General features: G+C 40.6%; 37 non-coding genes across 37 annotated transcripts; all 37 read left to right on the top strand.

Moving 5' to 3' along the window:
- Nucleotides 1–582: 582 nt before the first annotated feature.
- Nucleotides 583–654, top strand: Trnae-uuc (transfer RNA glutamic acid (anticodon UUC)). The gene has a single exon. It is a non-coding gene; the product is annotated as a tRNA-Glu (tRNA).
- A 296-nt stretch (nucleotides 655–950) lies between these two features.
- On the top strand, nucleotides 951–1,024 carry Trnan-guu (transfer RNA asparagine (anticodon GUU)). Its single transcript has one exon. It is a non-coding gene; the product is annotated as a tRNA-Asn (tRNA).
- A 250-nt stretch (nucleotides 1,025–1,274) lies between these two features.
- On the top strand, nucleotides 1,275–1,346 carry Trnae-uuc (transfer RNA glutamic acid (anticodon UUC)). The gene has a single exon. It is a non-coding gene; the product is annotated as a tRNA-Glu (tRNA).
- A 296-nt stretch (nucleotides 1,347–1,642) lies between these two features.
- On the top strand, nucleotides 1,643–1,716 carry Trnan-guu (transfer RNA asparagine (anticodon GUU)). The gene has a single exon. It is a non-coding gene; the product is annotated as a tRNA-Asn (tRNA).
- Nucleotides 1,717–1,966: 250 nt separating this feature from the next.
- Nucleotides 1,967–2,038, top strand: Trnae-uuc (transfer RNA glutamic acid (anticodon UUC)). Its single transcript has one exon. It is a non-coding gene; the product is annotated as a tRNA-Glu (tRNA).
- Nucleotides 2,039–2,334: 296 nt separating this feature from the next.
- On the top strand, nucleotides 2,335–2,408 carry Trnan-guu (transfer RNA asparagine (anticodon GUU)). The gene has a single exon. It is a non-coding gene; the product is annotated as a tRNA-Asn (tRNA).
- A 250-nt stretch (nucleotides 2,409–2,658) lies between these two features.
- Nucleotides 2,659–2,730, top strand: Trnae-uuc (transfer RNA glutamic acid (anticodon UUC)). Its single transcript has one exon. It is a non-coding gene; the product is annotated as a tRNA-Glu (tRNA).
- A 296-nt stretch (nucleotides 2,731–3,026) lies between these two features.
- Nucleotides 3,027–3,100, top strand: Trnan-guu (transfer RNA asparagine (anticodon GUU)). The gene has a single exon. It is a non-coding gene; the product is annotated as a tRNA-Asn (tRNA).
- A 250-nt stretch (nucleotides 3,101–3,350) lies between these two features.
- Nucleotides 3,351–3,422, top strand: Trnae-uuc (transfer RNA glutamic acid (anticodon UUC)). The gene has a single exon. It is a non-coding gene; the product is annotated as a tRNA-Glu (tRNA).
- Nucleotides 3,423–3,718: 296 nt separating this feature from the next.
- Nucleotides 3,719–3,792, top strand: Trnan-guu (transfer RNA asparagine (anticodon GUU)). Its single transcript has one exon. It is a non-coding gene; the product is annotated as a tRNA-Asn (tRNA).
- A 250-nt stretch (nucleotides 3,793–4,042) lies between these two features.
- On the top strand, nucleotides 4,043–4,114 carry Trnae-uuc (transfer RNA glutamic acid (anticodon UUC)). Its single transcript has one exon. It is a non-coding gene; the product is annotated as a tRNA-Glu (tRNA).
- Nucleotides 4,115–4,410: 296 nt separating this feature from the next.
- Trnan-guu (transfer RNA asparagine (anticodon GUU)) lies at nucleotides 4,411–4,484 on the top strand. The gene has a single exon. It is a non-coding gene; the product is annotated as a tRNA-Asn (tRNA).
- A 250-nt stretch (nucleotides 4,485–4,734) lies between these two features.
- Trnae-uuc (transfer RNA glutamic acid (anticodon UUC)) lies at nucleotides 4,735–4,806 on the top strand. Its single transcript has one exon. It is a non-coding gene; the product is annotated as a tRNA-Glu (tRNA).
- Nucleotides 4,807–5,102: 296 nt separating this feature from the next.
- Nucleotides 5,103–5,176, top strand: Trnan-guu (transfer RNA asparagine (anticodon GUU)). The gene has a single exon. It is a non-coding gene; the product is annotated as a tRNA-Asn (tRNA).
- A 250-nt stretch (nucleotides 5,177–5,426) lies between these two features.
- Trnae-uuc (transfer RNA glutamic acid (anticodon UUC)) lies at nucleotides 5,427–5,498 on the top strand. The gene has a single exon. It is a non-coding gene; the product is annotated as a tRNA-Glu (tRNA).
- A 296-nt stretch (nucleotides 5,499–5,794) lies between these two features.
- On the top strand, nucleotides 5,795–5,868 carry Trnan-guu (transfer RNA asparagine (anticodon GUU)). Its single transcript has one exon. It is a non-coding gene; the product is annotated as a tRNA-Asn (tRNA).
- A 250-nt stretch (nucleotides 5,869–6,118) lies between these two features.
- Trnae-uuc (transfer RNA glutamic acid (anticodon UUC)) lies at nucleotides 6,119–6,190 on the top strand. The gene has a single exon. It is a non-coding gene; the product is annotated as a tRNA-Glu (tRNA).
- A 296-nt stretch (nucleotides 6,191–6,486) lies between these two features.
- Trnan-guu (transfer RNA asparagine (anticodon GUU)) lies at nucleotides 6,487–6,560 on the top strand. Its single transcript has one exon. It is a non-coding gene; the product is annotated as a tRNA-Asn (tRNA).
- A 250-nt stretch (nucleotides 6,561–6,810) lies between these two features.
- On the top strand, nucleotides 6,811–6,882 carry Trnae-uuc (transfer RNA glutamic acid (anticodon UUC)). The gene has a single exon. It is a non-coding gene; the product is annotated as a tRNA-Glu (tRNA).
- A 2,814-nt stretch (nucleotides 6,883–9,696) lies between these two features.
- Trnae-uuc (transfer RNA glutamic acid (anticodon UUC)) lies at nucleotides 9,697–9,768 on the top strand. Its single transcript has one exon. It is a non-coding gene; the product is annotated as a tRNA-Glu (tRNA).
- A 296-nt stretch (nucleotides 9,769–10,064) lies between these two features.
- Nucleotides 10,065–10,138, top strand: Trnan-guu (transfer RNA asparagine (anticodon GUU)). Its single transcript has one exon. It is a non-coding gene; the product is annotated as a tRNA-Asn (tRNA).
- A 250-nt stretch (nucleotides 10,139–10,388) lies between these two features.
- On the top strand, nucleotides 10,389–10,460 carry Trnae-uuc (transfer RNA glutamic acid (anticodon UUC)). The gene has a single exon. It is a non-coding gene; the product is annotated as a tRNA-Glu (tRNA).
- A 296-nt stretch (nucleotides 10,461–10,756) lies between these two features.
- Nucleotides 10,757–10,830, top strand: Trnan-guu (transfer RNA asparagine (anticodon GUU)). Its single transcript has one exon. It is a non-coding gene; the product is annotated as a tRNA-Asn (tRNA).
- A 250-nt stretch (nucleotides 10,831–11,080) lies between these two features.
- Nucleotides 11,081–11,152, top strand: Trnae-uuc (transfer RNA glutamic acid (anticodon UUC)). The gene has a single exon. It is a non-coding gene; the product is annotated as a tRNA-Glu (tRNA).
- Nucleotides 11,153–13,965: 2,813 nt separating this feature from the next.
- Nucleotides 13,966–14,037, top strand: Trnae-uuc (transfer RNA glutamic acid (anticodon UUC)). Its single transcript has one exon. It is a non-coding gene; the product is annotated as a tRNA-Glu (tRNA).
- A 296-nt stretch (nucleotides 14,038–14,333) lies between these two features.
- Trnan-guu (transfer RNA asparagine (anticodon GUU)) lies at nucleotides 14,334–14,407 on the top strand. Its single transcript has one exon. It is a non-coding gene; the product is annotated as a tRNA-Asn (tRNA).
- Nucleotides 14,408–14,657: 250 nt separating this feature from the next.
- Trnae-uuc (transfer RNA glutamic acid (anticodon UUC)) lies at nucleotides 14,658–14,729 on the top strand. The gene has a single exon. It is a non-coding gene; the product is annotated as a tRNA-Glu (tRNA).
- A 296-nt stretch (nucleotides 14,730–15,025) lies between these two features.
- On the top strand, nucleotides 15,026–15,099 carry Trnan-guu (transfer RNA asparagine (anticodon GUU)). The gene has a single exon. It is a non-coding gene; the product is annotated as a tRNA-Asn (tRNA).
- Nucleotides 15,100–15,349: 250 nt separating this feature from the next.
- Nucleotides 15,350–15,421, top strand: Trnae-uuc (transfer RNA glutamic acid (anticodon UUC)). Its single transcript has one exon. It is a non-coding gene; the product is annotated as a tRNA-Glu (tRNA).
- Nucleotides 15,422–15,717: 296 nt separating this feature from the next.
- Trnan-guu (transfer RNA asparagine (anticodon GUU)) lies at nucleotides 15,718–15,791 on the top strand. The gene has a single exon. It is a non-coding gene; the product is annotated as a tRNA-Asn (tRNA).
- A 250-nt stretch (nucleotides 15,792–16,041) lies between these two features.
- Nucleotides 16,042–16,113, top strand: Trnae-uuc (transfer RNA glutamic acid (anticodon UUC)). The gene has a single exon. It is a non-coding gene; the product is annotated as a tRNA-Glu (tRNA).
- Nucleotides 16,114–16,409: 296 nt separating this feature from the next.
- On the top strand, nucleotides 16,410–16,483 carry Trnan-guu (transfer RNA asparagine (anticodon GUU)). Its single transcript has one exon. It is a non-coding gene; the product is annotated as a tRNA-Asn (tRNA).
- A 250-nt stretch (nucleotides 16,484–16,733) lies between these two features.
- Trnae-uuc (transfer RNA glutamic acid (anticodon UUC)) lies at nucleotides 16,734–16,805 on the top strand. The gene has a single exon. It is a non-coding gene; the product is annotated as a tRNA-Glu (tRNA).
- A 296-nt stretch (nucleotides 16,806–17,101) lies between these two features.
- Trnan-guu (transfer RNA asparagine (anticodon GUU)) lies at nucleotides 17,102–17,175 on the top strand. Its single transcript has one exon. It is a non-coding gene; the product is annotated as a tRNA-Asn (tRNA).
- A 250-nt stretch (nucleotides 17,176–17,425) lies between these two features.
- Trnae-uuc (transfer RNA glutamic acid (anticodon UUC)) lies at nucleotides 17,426–17,497 on the top strand. Its single transcript has one exon. It is a non-coding gene; the product is annotated as a tRNA-Glu (tRNA).
- Nucleotides 17,498–17,793: 296 nt separating this feature from the next.
- On the top strand, nucleotides 17,794–17,867 carry Trnan-guu (transfer RNA asparagine (anticodon GUU)). Its single transcript has one exon. It is a non-coding gene; the product is annotated as a tRNA-Asn (tRNA).
- A 250-nt stretch (nucleotides 17,868–18,117) lies between these two features.
- Nucleotides 18,118–18,189, top strand: Trnae-uuc (transfer RNA glutamic acid (anticodon UUC)). Its single transcript has one exon. It is a non-coding gene; the product is annotated as a tRNA-Glu (tRNA).
- Nucleotides 18,190–18,367: the final 178 nt, after the last annotated feature.

The raw sequence follows: 18,367 nt of genomic DNA, 5'->3' as shown, positions 1-18,367 counted from the left end.
CATCGGCTGCTTAAGCTCGCTGATTTGATCTTAGATCCAAGCTCATGATGTTAATCACTGGATTGTCTGGAGCAGACTCGATTATTTACAAACCATTCACCTCAACTCAATTCAAAACAACTACTCTGCTCTTCTTACATACATGGATAGGACTGGAAGGCATGTATTTCTAGTCATCAATATAAGTGAACTGACGTCCGCATCTTCCAGCAAATGCGACAAGTCAGCCAGTGTATTATTGTGTGTGTATGGTGCCAGTGTGTCACTCCATAGACGTCAGTTCTGTCTCTGTGGCGCAATTGGTTAGCGCGTTCGGCTGTTCGAGCCCACCCAGGGACGCACTTGTATTTTGTCAACTTGAAGGACTGATATTTCTCCGTTTTACGGATGAACACTGTGAGCGCAAATACCTGCTACAATATGCTGATATCAACTTCAAGCTAGCTCATGATACAAAGAAGATATTTATTCATGTCAGCTCGTCATCTCTTAAACATCCTAATCTACAACACCAACTTTCACACGCACAATAGGAATAAAGTCTAGTGGTAACTCGTTTTACATTTCCCTCATCTGTCAGCTTCCAATGTGGTCTAGTGGTTAGGATTCCTGGCTTTCACCCAGGCGGCCCGGGTTCGATTCCCGGCATTGGAACAATTTCTTTTCCATCTGACAAGAAAATGAGCTCAACTTGAATAATTATACTTTTCTCATTTTCACAATCATAAGTAAAAAGCATGCATTTCTAGTCATCCATGTAAGTGCATGGATGACCTAACGTCCACATCTTCCAGTAAATGCATCAAGTCAGCCAGTGTGTTATTGTGCAACACAATCCACCGCCTGGCACTTCAGAGATGGAACGCACCATGAGACTTTCCCTTCTTCAACAGTACTTCACTTCCGTGACACCAGTCACATCTCAAAATCACTCCATAGACTTCAGTTCGGTCTCTGTGGCGCAATTGGTTAGCGCGTTCGGCTGTTAACCGAAAGGTTGGTGGTTCGAGCCCACCCAGGGACGCACTTGTGTTTTGTCAACTTGAAGGACTGATATTTCTCCCTTTCACGTTTTACAGATGAACACTGTGAGCGCAAATACCTGCTACAATATGCTGATATCAACTTCAAGCTAGCTCATGATACAAAGAAGATATTTATTAATGTCAGCTCGTCATCTCTTAAACATCCTAATCTACAACACCAACTTTTACACGCACAATAGGAATAAAGTCTAGTGGTAACTCGTTTTACATTTCCCTCATCTGTCAGCTTCCAATGTGGTCTAGTGGTTAGGATTCCTGGCTTTCACCCAGGCGGCCCGGATTCGATTCCCGGCATTGGAACAATTTCTTTTCCATCTGACAAGAAAATGAGCTCAACTTGAATAATTATACTTTTCTCATTTTCACAATCATAAGTAAAAAGCATGCATTTCTAGTTATCCATGTAAGTGCATGGATGACCTAACGTCCACATCTTCCAGTAAATGCATCAAGTCAGCCAGTGTGTTATTGTGCAACACAATCCACCGCCTGGCACTTCAGAGATGGAACGCACCATGAGACTTTCCCTTCTTCAACAGTACTTCACTTCCGTGACACCAGTCACATCTCAAAATCACTCCATAGACTTCAGTTCGATCTCTGTGGCGCAATTGGTTAGCGCGTTCGGCTGTTAACCGAAAGGTTGGTGGTTCGAGCCCACCCAGGGACGCACTTGTGTTTTGTCAACTTGAAGGACTGATATTTCTCCCTTTCACGTTTTACAGATGAACACTGTGAGCGCAAATACCTGCTACAATATGCTGATATCAACTTCAAGCTAGCTCATGATACAAAGAAGATATTTATTCATGTCAGCTCGTCATCTCTTAAACATCCTAATCTACAACACCAACTTTCACACGCACAATAGGAATAAAGTCTAGTGGTAACTCGTTTTACATTTCCCTCATCTGTCAGCTTCCAATGTGGTCTAGTGATTAGGATTCCTGGCTTTCACCCAGGCGGCCCGGGTTCGATTCCCGGCATTGGAACAATTTCTTTTCCATCTGACAAGAAAATGAGCTCAACTTGAATAATTATACTTTTCTCATTTTCACAATCATAAGTAAAAAGCATGCATTTCTAGCCATCCATGTAAGTGCATGGATGACCTAACGTCCACATCTTCCAGTAAATGCATCAAGTCAGCCAGTGTGTTATTGTGCAACACAATCCACCGCCTGGCACTTCAGAGATGGAACGCACCATGAGACTTTCCCTTCTTCAACAGTACTTCACTTCCGTGACACCAGTCACATCTCAAAGTCACTCCATAGACGTCAGTTCGGTCTCTGTGGCGCAATTGGTTAGCGCGTTCGGCTGTTAACCGAAAGGTTGGTGGTTCGAGCCCACCCAGGGACGCACTTGTGTTTTGTCAACTTGAAGGACTGATATTTCTCCCTTTCACGTTTTACAGATGAACACTGTGAGCGCAAATACCTGTTACAATATGCTGATATCAACTTCAAGCTAGCTCATGATACAAAGAAGATATTTATTAATGTCAGCTCGTCATCTCTTAAACATCCTATTCTACAACACCAACTTTCACACGCACAATAGGAATAAAGTCTAGTGGTAACTCGTTTTACATTTCCCTCATCTGTCAGCTTCCAATGTGGTCTAGTGGTTAGGATTCCTGGCTTTCACCCAGGCGGCCCGGGTTCGATTCCCGGCATTGGAACAATTTCTTTTCCATCTGACAAGAAAATGAGCTCCACTTGAATAATTATACTTTTCTCATTTTCACAATCATAAGTAAAAAGCATGCATTTCTAGTCATCCATGTAAGTGCATGGATGACCTAACGTCCACATCTTCCAGTAAATGCATCAAGTCAGCCAGTGTGTTATTGTGCAACACAATCCACCGCCTGGCACTTCAGAGATGGAACGCACCATGAGACTTTCCCTTCTTCAACAGTACTTCACTTCCGTGACACCAGTCACATCTCAAAATCACTCCATAGACGTCAGTTCGGTCTCTGTGGCGCAATTGGTTAGCGCGTTCGGCTGTTAACCGAAAGGTTGGTGGTTCGAGCCCACCCAGGGACGCACTTGTGTTTTGTCAACTTGAAGGACTGATATTTCTCCCTTTCACGTTTTACAGATGAACACTGTGAGCGCAAATACCTGCTACAATATGCTGATATCAACTTCAAGCTAGCTCATGATACAAAGAAGATATTTATTCATGTCAGCTCGTCATCTCTTAAACATCCTAATCTACAACACCAACTTTTACACGCACAATAGGAATAAAGTCTAGTGGTAACTCGTTTTACATTTCCCTCATCTGTCAGCTTCCAATGTGGTCTAGTTGTTAGGATTCCTGGCTTTCACCCAGGCGGCCCGGGTTCGATTCCCGGCATTGGAACAATTTCTTTTCCATCTGACAAGAAAATGAGCTCAACTTGAATAATTATACTTTTCTCATTTTCACAATCATAAGTAAAAAGCACGCATTTCTAGTCATCCATGTAAGTGCATGGATGACCTAACGTCCACATCTTCCAGTAAATGCATCAAGTCAGCCAGTGTGTTATTGTGCAACACAATCCACCGCCTGGCACTTCAGAGATGGAACGCACCATGAGACTTTCCCTTTTTCAACAGTACTTCACTTCCGTGACACCAGTCACATCTCAAAATCACTCCATAGACGTCAGTTCGGTCTCTGTGGCGCAATTGGTTAGCGCGTTCGGCTGTTAACCGAAAGGTTGGTTGTTCGAGCCCACCCAGGGACGCACTTGTGTTTTGTCAACTTGAAGGACTGATATTTCTCCCTTTCACGTTTTACAGATGAACACTGTGAGCGCAAATACCTGCTACAATATGCTGATATCAACTTCAAGCTAGCTCATGATACAAAGAAGATATTTATTCATGTCAGCTCGTCATCTCTTAAACATCCTAATCTACAACACCAACTTTCACACGCACAATAGGAATAAAGTCTAGTGGTAACTCGTTTTACATTTCCCTCATCTGTCAGCTTCCAATGTGGTCTAGTGGTTAGGATTCCTGGCTTTCACCCAGGCGGCCCGGGTTCGATTCCCGGCATTGGAACAATTTCTTTTCCATCTGACAAGAAAATGAGCTCCACTTGAATAATTATACTTTTCTCATTTTCACAATCATAAGTAAAAAGCATGCATTTCTAGTCATCCATGTAAGTGCATGGATGACCTAACGTCCACATCTTCCAGTAAATGCATCAAGTCAGCCAGTGTGTTATTGTGCAACACAATCCATCGCCTGGCACTTCAGAGATGGAACTCACCATGAGACTTTCCCTTCTTCAACAGTACTTCACTTCCGTGACACCAGTCACATCTCAAAATCACTCCATAGACGTCAGTTCGGTCTCTGTGGCGCAATTGGTTAGCGCGTTCGGCTGTTAACCGAAAGGTTGCTGGTTCGAGCCCACCCAGGGACGCACTTGTGTTTTGTCAACTTGAAGGACTGATATTTCTCCCTTTCACGTTTTACAGATGAACACTGTGAGCGCAAATACCTGCTACAATATGCTGATATCAACTTCAAGCTAGCTCATAATACAAAGAAGATATTTATTAATGTCAGCTCGTCATCTCTTAAACATCCTAATCTACAACACCAACTTTCACACGCACAATAGGAATAAAGTCTAGTGGTAACTCGTTTTACATTTCCCTCATCTGTCAGCTTCCAATGTGGTCTAGTGGTTAGGATTCCTGGCTTTCACCCAGGCGGCCCGGGTTCGATTCCCGGCATTGGAACAATTTCTTTTCCATCTGACAAGAAAATGAGCTCAACTTGAATAATTATACTTTTCTCATTTTCACAATCATAAGTAAAAAGCACGCATTTCTAGTCATCCATGTAAGTGCATGGATGACCTAACGTCCACATCTTCCAGTAAATGCATCAAGTCAGCCAGTGTGTTATTGTGCAACACAATCCATCGCCTGGCACTTCAGAGATGGAACTCACCATGAGACTTTCCCTTCTTCAACAGTACTTCACTTCCGTGACACCAGTCACATCTCAAAATCACTCCATAGACGTCAGTTCGGTCTCTGTGGCGCAATTGGTTAGCGCGTTCGGCTGTTAACCGAAAGGTTGCTGGTTCGAGCCCACCCAGGGACGCACTTGTGTTTTGTCAACTTGAAGGACTGATATTTCTCCCTTTCACGTTTTACAGATGAACACTGTGAGCGCAAATACCTGCTACAATATGCTGATATCAACTTCAAGCTAGCTCATGATACAAAGAAGATATTTATTCATGTCAGCTCGTCATCTCTTAAACATCCTAATCTACAACACCAACTTTCACACGCACAATAGGAATAAAGTCTAGTGGTAACTCGTTTTACATTTCCCTCATCTGTCAGCTTCCAATGTGGTCTAGTGGTTAGGATTCCTGGCTTTCACCCAGGCGGCCCGGGTTCGATTCCCGGCATTGGAACAATTTCTTTTCCATCTGACAAGAAAATGAGCTCAACTTGAATAATTATACTTTTCTCATTTTCACAATCATAAGTAAAAAGCATGCATTTCTAGTCATCCATGTAAGTGCATGGATGACCTAACGTCCACATCTTCCAGTAAATGCATCAAGTCAGCCAGTGTGTTATTGTGCAACACAATCCACCGCCTGGCACTTCAGAGATGGAACGCACCATGAGACTTTCCCTTCTTCAACAGTACTTCACTTCCGTGACACCAGTCACATCTCAAAATCACTCCATAGACGTCAGTTCGGTCTCTGTGGCGCAATTGGTTAGCGCGTTCGGCTGTTAACCGAAAGGTTGGTGGTTCGAGCCCACCCAGGGACGCACTTGTGTTTTGTCAACTTGAAGGACTGATATTTCTCCCTTTCACGTTTTACAGATGAACACTGTGAGCGCAAATACCTGCTACAATATGCTGATATCAACTTCAAGCTAGCTCATGATACAAAGAAGATATTTATTAATGTCAGCTCGTCATCTCTTAAACATCCTAATCTACAACACCAACTTTTACACGCACAATAGGAATAAAGTCTAGTGGTAACTCGTTTTACATTTCCCTCATCTGTCAGCTTCCAATGTGGTCTAGTGGTTAGGATTCCTGGCTTTCACCCAGGCGGCCCGGGTTCGATTCCCGGCATTGGAACAATTTCTTTTCCATCTGACAAGAAAATGAGCTCAACTTGAATAATTATACTTTTCTCATTTTCACAATCATAAGTAAAAAGCACGCATTTCTAGTCATCCATGTAAGTGCATGGATGACCTAACGTCCACATCTTCCAGTAAATGCATCAAGTCAGCCAGTGTGTTATTGTGCAACACAATCCACCGCCTGGCACTTCAGAGATGGAACGCACCATGAGACTTTCCCTTCTTCAACAGTACTTCATTTCCGTGACACCAGTCACATCTCAAAATCACTCCATAGACGTCAGTTCGGTCTCTGTGGCGCAATTGGTTAGCGCGTTCGGCTGTTAACCGAAAGGTTGGTGGTTCGAGCCCACCCAGGGACGCACTTGTGTTTTGTCAACTTGAAGGACTGATATTTCTCCCTTTCACGTTTTACAGATGAACACTGTGAGCGCAAATACCTGCTACAATATGCTGATATCAACTTCAAGCTAGCTCATGATACAAAGAAGATATTTATTCATGTCAGCTCGTCATCTCTTAAACATCCTAATCTACAACACCAACTTTCACACGCACAATAGGAATAAAGTCTAGTGGTAACTCGTTTTACATTTCCCTCATCTGTCAGCTTCCAATGTGGTCTAGTGGTTAGGATTCCTGGCTTTCACCCAGGCGGCCCGGGTTCGATTCCCGGCATTGGAACAATTTCTTTTCCATCTGACAAGAAAATGAGCTCAACTTGAATAATTATCCAAAAACCAAAGCTTGAAATTGCAAGCAAAAGGATGCTATGAACTTGTTCATTCAAAGATGAACTGTATCCACAGGGATACGTACCCTTTGGTAATATGACAACACCCACATACAGGTTCGATGGTTTCAGATAAGGTTAGATAAGTGTATGGCTAACTACCAGTAAACACCTAAAACAACTAGTGGCACTATGGTAACAGCAAGACAGAAACTGAAAGAAAACAAGTAGTATTAATGTTGCCCAACGGAGTCACACCTGGAATGAAACAATTTAATAAATTCATCAGTGGCCAACCTTGATGCAGAAAGGAAGGAAGCAGACTGGAACCAGCGAAACCAAAACCCCAAAACTTGACTGTAGCAGACTAAGTAAACACCTAGCTCATTGGCAATAATCAACTGATGTATGTTATCTCGCCAAGACAAACAAAGTTAAACAGAACTAAATATCACAGCATCTACTAAACCAATGTTGAGCCTAAATGAATCACCAACCAATACACACAATCCAAAGCGGCAATATATGAATAGGGTTAGTATTGGTATACTAGTGCAAAGTCAAGTGCAGTGTTATAGGAGTGTTATTTGCTTATATAATATGGTTGCTATATAAATGTTTACTAAAAATAGTTTACAATGGTTTAATGTTTATTTATTTGCAATATTTGATATATATATCTATATATGTTGTTGTTTTTAATATTATTATTTTAAGTAGGCAAGGTATAAGGTGTAAAGAAGAATCAAATTAAATCACTTACTCACAATCAACCACACAAAGAAATAATCTAACTATGATGGATGTAAATGACCTATGTCTAAATTAAACACATGATGTCAAGTAAACAACTAAATAACAGAAATAATTACATCTTTATTGCTTGGCTTGGGTAGGTAGTAAGAAATAAACTCAAGTCCAAAATCTATTCTAATATGGTGAAAGCTATCTAATATCTAATAACTAAGTGTTGGTACCAACATAAGCATAACATATTAAGCCGGCCATGCACAATTTACAATACAAACAAAAGCTACAGCAATGAATTATCTAAACAAAGGTATACCCAGGGTACGAAAGCATAATGGAAGAGTTACATAGCTAGCATGTCCTTCATGGGAGTCATATAAACTGTCTCTTGAATGTCAACAACACAATTCACATGCACCAATCACATGGTGTCAAGAATATTCCTCACAGTACCGATTATATCTGTGGATGAACAATCGACTGGAATCAATACTGGCTTGGCTGGCTGTACTGGCTGTTTCTATGGAATGCTGGTCCTCACTGGGGGCTCCATTTTGTAACCGATTTTAGTGTGGAGGCAACATCAAAAGTCCAAGACACTGGTTACGGGGTGAGAACGTTTTATTCCCGGTCAATTAAACACACCCTGAAACAATATATCATTCAATATATATAGCGTCATACAATATACCCGAGGCTTAAAAACAGTCCATTACACAAATTAGGTGAAACAAAAATGACAGATCGTATGACAATACAACAAGGGGAGATAACTCCTTGATTAACTCATATCTTCAAAATATCTTCAAATTAAATATGACACAGACGTCTTAAAGCAATACGCATATCAAATAGAATAAATGTGATACTCAGTATCACATAAACATACAAGATGCAAAATAGCATAATTCCTACCCGGTGTATGGCACTAGGGTGCACACGACGTTCACCAAGCTCCGCCAAGCCAGATATACCAAGCGTACCTAAAATCCGTGTAAACAATATGCAACATTATTTCTACAGTAACTACAAATCAACATAGCTATTATCATTACCAACACCTGGAACACATCAAAACAACTTAGGCTAAAATCACATCCGTACTTACATTCACATATACACTATTCTTCTTCTCATATATGAAATCAGTCAATCAATCAAACACTCAAACATGCAACAATTCACTCATAGGGAAAATATAATTACCTGAATGAATTATATGAGTTATTTGATAGTTTTTGTATTGATTCTATACTCTGAAATGCACTAGAACCTGACTGAAGTGTTATTTACATTTAGGTTAGACTTACCATTATTAGGGTTGAATTTACTTGTTTTATTTATATCCACACAATACAAATATAACATATAAAATGTACACACTCATAAACCAATGTAAGAGATTAAACTAACCTGTGAGGTATTTGCATTTGTTTATGACTCCATGGCATAACAATCCTGATGCTGCAAAGAGTGACTGTGAAGTGCAGCTTTGAATTAGGAAAGAGGGCAAGAGTTTGAATGATCCAATCGGTGTTCATGAAATCAGGCCACGTAATAATGTGGTAGCCCTACCTATCTACCCTTAATCATATTAGAATGAAACTAACTATAGAGCTAATAATAGACTCAACCTTCTGTGTCCTTATAATTATAGCCTGTATCAAAAATGACCAAACCTGTTGATAGAAAAAATACATTCATTAGTTAAAATCGGAAATAATACACCTGCAATTCATAATGCAATTGTCATTATACAAATATCAATGCAACACTTAAATGACTTAAAACTAATATTTACATAACTATATAATACAATAATATGTATCTGCCACACAAATACCTGCTACAAAATGCTGATATCAACTTCAAGCTAGCTCATGATACAAAGAAGATATTTATTCATGTCAGCTCGTCATCTCTTAAACATCCTAATCTACAACACCAACTTTCACACGCACAATAGGAATAAAGTCTAGTGGTAACTCGTTTTACATTTCCCTCATCTGTCAGCTTCCAATGTGGTCTAGTGGTTAGGATTCCTGGCTTTCACCCAGGCGGCCCGGGTTCGATTCCCGGCATTGGAACAATTTCTTTTCCATCTGACAAGAAAATGAGCTCAACTTGAATAATTATACTTTTCTCATGTTCACAATCATAAGTAAAAAGCATGCATTTCTAGTCATCCATGTAAGTGCATGGATGACCTAACGTCCACATCTTCCAGTAAATGCATCAAGTCAGCCAGTGTGTTATTGTGCAACACAATCCACCGCCTGGCACTTCAGAGATGGAACGCACCATGAGACTTTCCCTTCTTCAACAGTACTTCACTTCCGTGACACCAGTCACATCTCAAAATCACTCCATAGACGTCAGTTCGGTCTCTGTGGCGCAATTGGTTAGCGCGTTCGGCTGTTAACCGAAAGGTTGGTGGTTCGAGCCCACCCAGGGACGCACTTGTGTTTTGTCAACTTGAAGGACTGATATTTCTCCCTTTCACGTTTTACAGATGAACACTGTGAGCGCAAATACCTGCTACAAAATGCTGATATCAACTTCAAGCTAGCTCATGATACAAAGAAGATATTTATTAATGTCAGCTCGTCATCTCTTAAACATCCTAATCTACAACACCAACTTTCACACGCACAATAGGAATAAAGTCTAGTGGTAACTCGTTTTACATTTCCCTCATCTGTCAGCTTCCAATGTGGTCTAGTGGTTAGGATTCCTGGCTTTCACCCAGGCGGCCCGGGTTCGATTCCCGGCATTGGAACAATTTCTTTTCCATCTGACAAGAAAATGAGCTCAACTTGAATAATTATACTTTTCTCATTTTCACAATCATAAGTAAAAAGCATGCATTTCTAGTCATCCATGTAAGTGCATGGATGACCTAACGTCCACATCTTCCAGTAAATGCATCAAGTCAGCCAGTGTGTTATTGTGCAACACAATCCACCGCCTGGCACTTCAGAGATGGAACGCACCATGAGACTTTCCCTTCTTCAACAGTACTTCACTTCCGTGACACCAGTCACATCTCAAAATCACTCCATAGACGTCAGTTCGGTCTCTGTGGCGCAATTGGTTAGCGCGTTCGGCTGTTAACCGAAAGGTTGGTGTTTCGAGCCCACCCAGGGACCCACTTGTGTTTTGTCAACTTGAAGGACTGATATTTCTCCCTTTCACGTTTTACAGATGAACACTGTGAGCGCAAATACCTGCTACAAAATGCTGATATCAACTTCAAGCTAGCTCATGATACAAAGAAGATATTTATTCATGTCAGCTCGTCATCTCTTAAACATCCTAATCTACAACACCAACTTTCACACGCACAATAGGAATAAAGTCTAGTGGTAACTCGTTTTACATTTCCCTCATCTGTCAGCTTCCAATGTGGTCTAGTGGTTAGGATTCCTGGCTTTCACCCAGGCGGCCCGGGTTCGATTCCCGGCATTGGAACAATTTCTTTTCCATCTGACAAGAAAATGAGCTCAACTTGAATAATTATCCAAAAACCAAAGCTTGAAATTGCAAGCAAAAGGATGCTATGAACTTGTTCATTCAAAGATGAACTGTATCCACAGGGATACGTACCCTTTGGTAATATGACAACACCCACATACAGGTTCGATGGTTTCAGATAAGGTTAGATAAGTGTATGGCTAACTACCAGTAAACACCTAAAACAACTAGTGGCACTATGGTAACAGCAAGACAGAAACTGAAAGAAAACAAGTAGTATTAATGTTGCCCAACGGAGTCACACCTGGAATGAAACAATTTAATAAATTCATCAGTGGCCAACCTTGATGCAGAAAGGAAGGAAGCAGACTGGAACCAGCGAAACCAAAACCCCAAAACTTGACTGTAGCAGACTAAGTAAACACCTAGCTCATTGGCAATAATCAACTGATGTATGTTATCTCGCCAAGACAAACAAAGTTAAACAGAACTAAATATCACAGCATCTACTAAACCAATGTTGAGCCTAAATGAATCACCAACCAATACACACAATCCAAAGCGGCAATATATGAATAGGGTTAGTATTGGTATACTAGTGCAAAGTCAAGTGCAGTGTTATAGGAGTGTTATTTGCTTATATAATATGGTTGCTATATAAATGTTTACTAAAAATAGTTTACAATGGTTTAATGTTTATTTATTTGCAATATTTGATATATATATCTATATATGTTGTTGTTTTTAATATTATTATTTTAAGTAGGCAAGGTATAAGGTGTAAAGAAGAATCAAATTAAATCACTTACTCACAATCAACCACACAAAGAAATAATCTAACTATGATGGATGTAAATGACCTATGTCTAAATTAAACACATGATGTCAAGTAAACAACTAAATAACAGAAATAATTACATCTTTATTGCTTGGCTTGGGTAGGTAGTAAGAAATAAACTCAAGTCCAAAATCTATTCTAATATGGTGAAAGCTATCTAATATCTAATAACTAAGTGTTGGTACCAACATAAGCATAACATATTAAGCCGGCCATGCACAATTTACAATACAAACAAAAGCTACAGCAATGAATTATCTAAACAAAGGTATACCCAGGGTACGAAAGCATAATGGAAGAGTTACATAGCTAGCATGTCCTTCATGGGAGTCATATAAACTGTCTCTTGAATGTCAACAACACAATTCACATGCACCAATCACATGGTGTCAAGAATATTCCTCACAGTACCGATTATATCTGTGGATGAACAATCGACTGGAATCAATACTGGCTTGGCTGGCTGTACTGGCTGTTTCTATGGAATGCTGGTCCTCACTGGGGGCTCCATTTTGTAACCGATTTTAGTGTGGAGGCAACATCAAAAGTCCAAGACACTGGTTACGGGGTGAGAACGTTTTATTCCCGGTCAATTAAACACACCCTGAAACAATATATCATTCAATATATATAGCGTCATACAATATACCCGAGGCTTAAAAACAGTCCATTACACAAATTAGGTGAAACAAAAATGACAGATCGTATGACAATACAACAAGGGGAGATAACTCCTTGATTAACTCATATCTTCAAAATATCTTCAAATTAAATATGACACAGACGTCTTAAAGCAATACGCATATCAAATAGAATAAATGTGATACTCAGTATCACATAAACATACAAGATGCAAAATAGCATAATTCCTACCCGGTGTATGGCACTAGGGTGCACACGACGTTCACCAAGCTCCGCCAAGCCAGATATACCAAGCGTACCTAAAATCCGTGTAAACAATATGCAACATTATTTCTACAGTAACTACAAATCAACATAGCTATTATCATTACCAACACCTGGAACACATCAAAACAACTTAGGCTAAAATCACATCCGTACTTACATTCACATATACACTATTCTTCTTCTCATATATGAAATCAGTCAATCAATCAAACACTCAAACATGCAACAATTCACTCATAGGGAAAATATAATTACCTGAATGAATTATATGAGTTATTTGATAGTTTTTGTATTGATTCTATACTCTGAAATGCACTAGAACCTGACTGAAGTGTTATTTACATTTAGGTTAGACTTACCATTATTAGGGTTGAATTTACTTGTTTTATTTATATCCACACAATACAAATATAACATATAAAATGTACACACTCATAAACCAATGTAAGAGATTAAACTAACCTGTGAGGTATTTGCATTTGTTTATGACTCCATGGCATAACAATCCTGATGGTGCAAAGAGTGACTGTGAAGTGCAGCTTTGAATTAGGAAAGAGGGCAAGAGTTTGAATGATCCAATCGGTGTTCATGAAATCAGGCCACGTAATAATGTGGTAGCCCTACCTATCTACCCTTAATCATATTAGAATGAAACTAACTATAGAGCTAATAATAGACTCAACCTTCTGTGTCCTTATAATTATAGCCTGTATCAAAAATGACCAAACCTGTTGATAGAAAAAATACATTCATTAGTTAAATCGGAAATAATACACCTGCAATTCATAATGCAATTGTCATTATACAAATATCAATGCAACACTTAAATGACTTAAAACTAATATTTACATAACTATATAATACAATAATATGTATCTGCCACACAAATACCTGCTACAAAATGCTGATATCAACTTCAAGCTAGCTCATGATACAAAGAAGATATTTATTCATGTCAGCTCGTCATCTCTTAAACATCCTAATCTACAACACCAACTTTCACACGCACAATAGGAATAAAGTCTAGTGGTAACTCGTTTTACATTTCCCTCATCTGTCAGCTTCCAATGTGGTCTAGTGGTTAGGATTCCTGGCTTTCACCCAGGCGGCCCGGGTTCGATTCCCGGCATTGGAACAATTTCTTTTCCATCTGACAAGAAAATGAGCTCAACTTGAATAATTATACTTTTCTCATGTTCACAATCATAAGTAAAAAGCCTGCATTTCTAGTCATCCATGTAAGTGCATGGATGACCTAACGTCCACATCTTCCAGTAAATGCATCAAGTCAGCCAGTGTGTTATTGTGCAACACAATCCACCGCCTGGCACTTCAGAGATGGAACGCACCATGAGACTTTCCCTTCTTCAACAGTACTTCACTTCCGTGACACCAGTCACATCTCAAAATCACTCCATAGACGTCAGTTCGGTCTCTGTGGCGCAATTGGTTAGCGCGTTCGGCTGTTAACCGAAAGGTTGGTGGTTCGAGCCCACCCAGGGACGCACTTGTGTTTTGTCAACTTGAAGGACTGATATTTCTCCCTTTCACGTTTTACAGATGAACACTGTGAGCGCAAATACCTGCTACAAAATGCTGATATCAACTTCAAGCTAGCTCATGATACAAAGAAGATATTTATTAATGTCAGCTCGTCATCTCTTAAACATCCTAATCTACAACACCAACTTTCACACGCACAATAGGAATAAAGTCTAGTGGTAACTCGTTTTACATTTCCCTCATCTGTCAGCTTCCAATGTGGTCTAGTGGTTAGGATTCCTGGCTTTCACCCAGGCGGCCCTGGTTCGATTCCCGGCATTGGAACAATTTCTTTTCCATCTGACAAGAAAATGAGCTCAACTTGAATAATTATACTTTTCTCATTTTCACAATCATAAGTAAAAAGCATGCATTTCTAGTCATCCATGTAAGTGCATGGATGACCTAACGTCCACATCTTCCAGTAAATGCATCAAGTCAGCCAGTGTGTTATTGTGCAACACAATCCACCGCCTGGCACTTCAGAGATGGAACGCACCATGAGACTTTCCCTTCTTCAACAGTACTTCACTTCCGTGACACCAGTCACATCTCAAAATCACTCCATAGACGTCAGTTCGGTCTCTGTGGCGCAATTGGTTAGCGCGTTCGGCTGTTAACCGAAAGGTTGGTGTTTCGAGCCCACCCAGGGACGCACTTGTGTTTTGTCAACTTGAAGGACTGATATTTCTCCCTTTCACGTTTTACAGATGAACACTGTGAGCGCAAATACCTGCTACAAAATGCTGATATCAACTTCAAGCTAGCTCATGATACAAAGAAGATATTTATTAATGTCAGCTCGTCATCTCTTAAACATCCTAATCTACAACACCAACTTTCACACGCACAATAGGAATAAAGTCTAGTGGTAACTCGTTTTACATTTCCCTCATCTGTCAGCTTCCAATGTGGTCTAGTGGTTAGGATTCCTGGCTTTCACCCAGGCGGCCCGGGTTCGATTCCCGGCATTGGAACAATTTCTTTTCCATCTGACAAGAAAATGAGCTCAACTTGAATAATTATACTTTTCTCATTTTCACAATCATAAGTAAAAAGCATGCATTTCTAGTCATCCATGTAAGTGCATGGATGACCTAACGTCCACATCTTCCAGTAAATGCATCAAGTCAGCCAGTGTGTTATTGTGCAACACAATCCACCGCCTGGCACTTCAGAGATGGAACGCACCATGAGACTTTCCCTTCTTCAACAGTACTTCACTTCCGTGACACCAGTCACATCTCAAAATCACTCCATAGACGTCAGTTCGGTCTCTGTGGCGCAATTGGTTAGCGCGTTCGGCTGTTAACCGAAAGGTTGGTGTTTCGAGCCCACCCAGGGACGCACTTGTGTTTTGTCAACTTGAAGGACTGATATTTCTCCCTTTCACGTTTTACAGATGAACACTGTGAGCGCAAATACCTGCTACAAAATGCTGATATCAACTTCAAGCTAGCTCATGATACAAAGAAGATATTTATTCATGTCAGCTCGTCATCTCTTAAACATCCTAATCTACAACACCAACTTTCACACGCACAATAGGAATAAAGTCTAGTGGTAACTCGTTTTACATTTCCCTCATCTGTCAGCTTCCAATGTGGTCTAGTGGTTAGGATTCCTGGCTTTCACCCAGGCGGCCCGGGTTCGATTTCCGGCATTGGAACAATTTCTTTTCCATCTGACAAGAAAATGAGCTCAACTTGAATAATTATACTTTTCTCATTTTCACAATCATAAGTAAAAAGCATGCATTTCTAGTCATCCATGTAAGTGCATGGATGACCTAACGTCCACATCTTCCAGTAAATGCATCAAGTCAGCCAGTGTGTTATTGTGCAACACAATCCACCGCCTGGCACTTCAGAGATGGAACGCACCATGAGACTTTCCCTTCTTCAACAGTACTTCATTTCCGTGACACCAGTCACATCTCAAAATCACTCCATAGACGTCAGTTCGGTCTCTGTGGCGCAATTGGTTAGCGCGTTCGGCTGTTAACCGAAAGGTTGGTGGTTCGAGCCCACCCAGGGACGCACTTGTGTTTTGTCAACTTGAAGGACTGATATTTCTCCCTTTCACGTTTTACAGATGAACACTGTGAGCGCAAATACCTGCTACAAAATGCTGATATCAACTTCAAGCTAGCTCATGATACAAAGAAGATATTTATTCATGTCAGCTCGTCATCTCTTAAACATCCTAATCTACAACACCAACTTTTACACGCACAATAGGAATAAAGTCTAGTGGTAACTCGTTTTACATTTCCCTCATCTGTCAGCTTCCAATGTGGTCTAGTGGTTAGGATTCCTGGCTTTCACCCAGGCGGCCCGGGTTCGATTCCCGGCATTGGAACAATTTCTTTTCCATCTGACAAGAAAATGAGCTCAACTTGAATAATTATACTTTTCTCATTTTCACAATCATAAGTAAAAAGCATGCATTTCTAGTCATCCATGTAAGTGCATGGATGACCTAACGTCCACATCTTCCAGTAAATGCATCAAGTCAGCCAGTGTGTTATTGTGCAACACAATCCACCGCCTGGCACTTCAGAGATGGAACGCACCATGAGACTTTCCCTTCTTCAACAGTACTTCATTTCCGTGACACCAGTCACATCTCAAAATCACTCCTTAGACGTCAGTTCGGTCTCTGTGGCGCAATTGGTTAGCGCGTTCGGCTGTTAACCGAAAGGTTGGTGGTTCGAGCCCACCCAGGGACGCACTTGTGTTTTGTCAACTTGAAGGACTGATATTTCTCCCTTTCACGTTTTACAGATGAACACTGTGAGCGCAAATACCTGCTACAAAATGCTGATATCAACTTCAAGCTAGCTCATGATACAAAGAAGATATTTATTCATGTCAGCTCGTCATCTCTTAAACATCCTAATCTACAACACCAACTTTTACACGCACAATAGGAATAAAGTCTAGTGGTAACTCGTTTTACATTTCCCTCATCTGTCAGCTTCCAATGTGGTCTAGTGGTTAGGATTCCTGGCTTTCACCCAGGCGGCCCGGGTTCGATTCCCGGCATTGGAACAATTTCTTTTCCATCTGACAAGAAAATGAGCTCAACTTGAATAATTATACTTTTCTCATGTTCACAATCATAAGTAAAAAGCATGCATTTCTAGTCATCCATGTAAGTGCATGGATGACCTAACGTCCACATCTTCCAGTAAATGCATCAAGTCAGCCAGTGTGTTATTGTGCAACACAATCCACCGCCTGGCACTTCAGAGATGGAACGCACCATGAGACTTTCCCTTCTTCAACAGTACTTCACTTCCGTGACACCAGTCACATCTCAAAATCACTCCATAGACGTCAGTTCGGTCTCTGTGGCGCAATTGGTTAGCGCGTTCGGCTGTTAACCGAAAGGTTGGTGGTTCGAGCCCACCCAGGGACGCACTTGTGTTTTGTCAACTTGAAGGACTGATATTTCTCCCTTTCACGTTTTACAGATGAACACTGTGAGCGCAAATACCTGCTACAAAATGCTGATATCAACTTCAAGCTAGCTCATGATACAAAGAAGATATTTATTCATGTCAGCTCGTCATCTCTTAAACATCCTAATCTACAACACCAACTTTCACACGCACAATAGGAATAAAGTCTAGTGGTAACTCGTTTTACATTTCCCTCATCTGTCAGCTTCCAATGTGGTCTAGTGGTTAGGATTCCTGGCTTTCACCCAGGCGGCCCGGGTTCGATTCCCGGCATTGGAACAATTTCTTTTCCATCTGACAAGAAAATGAGCTCAACTTGAATAATTATACTTTTCTCATTTTCACAATCATAAGTAAAAAGCATGCATTTCTAGCCATCCATGTAAGTGCATGGATGACCTAACGTCCACATCTTCCAGTAAATGCATCAAGTCAGCCAGTGTGTTATTGTGCAACA

Source organism: Haliotis cracherodii, unplaced genomic scaffold (genome assembly GCF_022045235.1).
Source record: "Haliotis cracherodii isolate W230 unplaced genomic scaffold, xgHalCrac1.p SCAF_1, whole genome shotgun sequence".
In the NCBI taxonomy this organism is placed as follows: Eukaryota; Metazoa; Mollusca; class Gastropoda; order Lepetellida; family Haliotidae; genus Haliotis; species Haliotis cracherodii.
The sequence above is the reverse complement of the archived record's forward strand: the minus strand, read 5'-3'. Positions and strand labels throughout refer to the sequence as shown.